Source organism: Rhodamnia argentea, chromosome 6, assembly GCF_020921035.1.
Source record: "Rhodamnia argentea isolate NSW1041297 chromosome 6, ASM2092103v1, whole genome shotgun sequence".
Classification (NCBI taxonomy): Eukaryota; Viridiplantae; Streptophyta; class Magnoliopsida; order Myrtales; family Myrtaceae; genus Rhodamnia; species Rhodamnia argentea.
The window spans coordinates 3,839,493-3,844,431 of NC_063155.1; positions in this window are offsets into that span (position 1 = coordinate 3,839,493).

Genomic DNA, 4,939 nt, shown 5'->3' on the forward strand with positions numbered 1-4,939 from the left:
TCCTATGCCGGCTCAAGATCGGTCTTAATCACAATCATATGTATGTACAACGCAGCGAGTGGACAGTTCTATGATCACTCAAAATCTAGCCCATCAATACTCAAGTCATCAAATTGAAAAATCGCCGGCGAAGATGGGTCTCGCAACCATGAAGTTGCGAAAAGACGTTGCCCCGAGCCATCACGCTGAAGCAATTGTCAAGAGATCGGGGAACACAGAGGAGCCGTGGCGGTTTCGAGAGCATCGAGAAAGGAATCCACGGGAAGAAGGAGGTGGTTCTGTGTTGGCAAAAAGCAGGTAACGCGACTTGCAAGAGCGCGAGGCACCCCTACGCCCCGAGTTCATGAGGCTATTTAGCTGAGTTCCTTAAGAGAGAGTTATCTCACCCCCTAAATATTCTTTACCTACCCACTTATGTCAGTTTTTGGTACAAGTATCCTTTTTATTGAAGGTTGTTCGAGCTTTTCCTGGGAATATGACATGGGTTATTTCAGCACCGTAGCATCCCGATTAAAGGTACTTTGATTAGAGTTCGATTAATCTCTTTAGAGAACTGTTGACATAACGAACGAATCACCAACTTTTGGAGGTCACTTCATTGCCACATGTACACTATGTTAGTACTTCAATGGGAAAATGATGGACACCGTGAAAGTATGTATGCAAAAAAGATTTAAATCAAAGTTTATCAACCTAATCACAAATTTAATTTTAGTGATCACGAGAGAAATTCATTTTAAATTGAAGCAAAAACACGAGCTATTTTGAGGGATTATAGAATAAAAAATGATTTTTGTAAAGATAAATTTAACTTGTTAAATAATGTTAGGTATTATTTGGTGTCTAGCTTGAACGTCATAGGCGGGGCCAATTCAGGTCATGAATAGCTGCTACTTATATATTATTGGTAATTTGGGTTTTAAACCATGAATAGCTATAATTTATATATAATCTCTTTATCTTGTAATTGAGAGATGAAACAGAAAAATGTGATGGGCTAATTTTAGTAGAATCCTCCGTTGGATGTAGCTCTAGTTTAAGGGTGAACCAGGACAAATCTTGTGTGTCGATTTCTTTTTCTCGTTTTTACTCTTTACTTCACTATGATTGTGCACCTAAGAAAATATGTATTGTGTGCCGAAAGGAAGACAGAGAAAGTAGAAATATAATGAGCATATTTACAAATGGAGATTGCTTTGTGCTTGAAATAGGAAAAGAATGGACGATACTTCAGTTGGTATTGGAAGATCCACGTGAAGTATCGGAAGGGTTTTTATTATTATTTTTTATTTGTTATTTTTTAAGCTTGAAGGGTCCAAGCTTTAGGACAACGGAAGGGAAGGAATGTGAATTGAGAAAAACACACATTCAGCTAAGTGTTCTCCAAGAGGAGGGGCATGTCCAGTCTCACCAGCAAATAAGATTAGGAAGTAGCAACAACACCAAGTTGTTTCTTGTCCCACTAAACTCTAGAGTTCATTTCAAATTCCAAATCTGTCATTTGATTTTGCTTTGTTTCGTTCCAGTACTGTCGTCACAATTCACTTTGATGCCATGATCGAGCTGAAGCCATCATCACATTACCGCTAATTGTCCTTGTGAGTCTCTCACCTTTAATTTTGTGCTTACAATGCACATAATGTACATATGTCACGTTTCATTAAAAAAGAAACCATTCATGGGACTTTATAGACATTAGTTGCATTTTGGATATGCATGTTAAGGCATATTTAACGGAACAACATGTAGATTACTTAGGTGTTCCAGATAAAGGAAATTGCATCTCGAATATTTGCATATTTTAGAAATATTCTTATTTGCATGTCCAATTGTGTTCACCTTTGCATCTTCAAGCATGTTATTGATTTTGCCCTACGCCTGGACTGTCCATCGCAAATCTCTGGTTGCTCGATTGCCTTTCGTATCACTTGTTAGCTGAAGACCTCATCGTTGCCACATTCATTGGTTCGATATCGACATCATTCAGCTATTTAACCATGGAGAACGGAGCAAATATCGGGTCTCGCCACAGCCATGTGGAAAAGGGGAAGGTAACCGTACCGTGATTTGTCTAACCACACATGTTTAGATGCTTAACCAGGAAACTAAAAACTATCCGCCAATATTCTTGGTTGATGACTAGGCTGACTGTTTGGTTGACAATGGAAGAAGAGTTGTTTGTGTTGGGGCAAAAGTCCTAGTAACCTGCGATCACACGGTGATGTTATCAACAGGCGTAAAATTTTGGTAAGTTCATAATTAGGTTACTTGAACCTTTGAATGTAATTACCCAATAACTAAATTTAAAAATTTGCACGATTAATGTGCTTTGTGGGAATCTGATTAATCCATTCAGAGAACTGTTGACATATAAAATAAATCACCAACTTTTGGATATCACATCATTGCCACATGGATGCTATGTTAGTACTTCAATGGGAAAATGACGGACTCCATGATAGTATGCTAGCCAAAAAGATTGAAACCATAGCCTATCATTCTAATCATAGATTTCATTTCAATGATTGCGAGAGAACTTTTCCATTTTTATAGGAACTCCTGTGCCAGAAATAATGGTATCTCCAATTATAGCCCCCTATGGGATGTAAAATATATCTCTTCTCATCATCGCTATAGTATATGAGACAAATGGATGCATTTAGATTGGGGTGGCTGATATAACGTATTCAGCTTGAGGCTGTCTAGAATGGAGTCTAAAAGTGAAAATCTAAGATAAATATAAATTGTTAAATATAGTCAGGTATAATTTGGTGTCTAACGTGAACACCATAGGAAGGACACACTCGGGCAAGGTGTAAGCATGATATTGGCCTCTTTAGTCGTGACTAACCTACACCATTAGGACATCAAAACATGTCATGCTTAGTTTTAGTTTTCGCAAGGGTATATTTGAAACTCAATGAAATCTTAAGAAGCAAACTTATGATGTCAGAAATAGATAATGCATGAAGTAATCGAGGAATGAGGAGAGTTCTTCAAATTTTTCCATAATGAAAAAAAAAGAAATTCGGAAGAAAAGATAACACACTTACTATGACTTAGTTAAGTAAGCGAAGAGTTTGGACACTTTATTTTTAACTTAATATTGTGATACAATCCAATTACATAATCTAAGTTGAGGTATGCGAAATCTAAATTAATTCAACACAAACTTATTGGTAATTTATGTTCCAAATCTTTGGCAACTAGGGAATCCAATTATCATTTCGCTATGTATCATGAAGAGGGAAAGAGAAGTAGCATAAGGAAGTTGTATCGCACCTCGAAGTATTCGCTACCTATTCATTTTTTTGTCAATTTGGATTCAAGTAACCTTTCATTTAAAACTTAAATTTGCATATTCGATATGGCTTCTGTTATTTTCTTTTATGTACTTTATTTGATTTATTATTGGTTGATTTGATTTGTATTGCTTGAAAATCATGGACAACTAGATGTATGTTAGGGAATAAATAGGAAAAAATTGCATGAAGTAAGTATACATAAAAGAGAAAAAAAGTACGAAATATCCAACATAATCAAGTCCCCAGACTCACAAATATCTTGCTCATAGAAGTAAGACGGGTCATGCGTCTTACTTAGCTCCCAACCAATGCAGCGGGTAAAGCTCCTGCTCATTGAACATAGAAAGTAGCTGATGCAGTAGCTGCCCATGATAATTTTGTGACAACTCCTAAACTTAAATCAAACGAAATAACTAATGCGAAAACCCAGTTGCTGTCGGCACAGCTTGCGAGAGCTCGCGCTAAGCGTAAGCACCACATCGCCAGAAGGATCATTGGCACCCGCTTGGCACTTCGTCGAACTCTCCTCAGGATTCTCGCCCCTCCGGAGGGTTGCAACCGTGTCTTGTCGAATTTGAGACCTCTGGAACATGGAAATGATCTCCCAATTTCCTCACATTCCTATTTCCTACGTGTTGGCCGAGAATCGCCCATCTTTGTCGGTGTGGCCAACATTTATTTCCATGATGGGTGCTGGCTGGAGTTGATTCCGTTTTCCTTTGCCGAGCACTCCATGCTTGTTTAGGACCGGCCGAAGTTGATATTTTGGTCCCATTCCCCTTCGTTGCTGCTTTATTATTGGAAATTCTAATTAGTTTGGGAGGCTCTCCTTCCTTGTAAGTTTACGGCCGGGTCGTACGTCGGGCTAATTGGTAAACAATTCATAACAAGACCTATCTTTTATTCTATGCGAATATGATATTTCCAAATAAAAATTGCATTAATAACTACATTTAGAGAAACCCAGTAAGAGATGCAACTGCAAGACTATGCAAAATCAGTATTTCGGTTTAGAGGTCGAGATTGGTTGTTATGGAAAAAGTCGATCCCTGATTTTCTTATGAAGTACATGAGAGGTCTTCAGACAAAAAATTTCCGTGTTGGCCCACGGATAATTCATGAAGTGTGACAGTGGGTTTAGCTTAATTCTATCACACATTAAACCTTTCGTTGTCAAATTGCTTTTAGGATCACTCCTAGATCAACATCCAAAATACTATCAACTAGAAAAGGTCTCCAATCCATTATGCGTCGATTTTGTTTTACGTACTTATGGACTCGAGGGTGTTGATTCTTGGTACGGCACCATCGTTACAAATTTGCAACCAATACGACTTCGCACTTATTTACCTTTCTTAATTGAGAATGATTTACATTGAGACATTTTGATAGCGATAGCAAACGATGCAAGTAATAAGTAGAAATAGAATGACAGAAAATGAAAAGACAACAACGTAAAGAAAGAGATGGAAATCGAAATCGAAACGATGAATAAATCATAAGAGAAACACACAAAATTGTGCGTGTATGTGTACAAAAATAATAAAGACAGATTCTATTCTATCTAAACCGTGATCTATGCGTTCACTGCATCATCTTTCTCCATCATACATTCACATAAGAGGTTTTCCCTG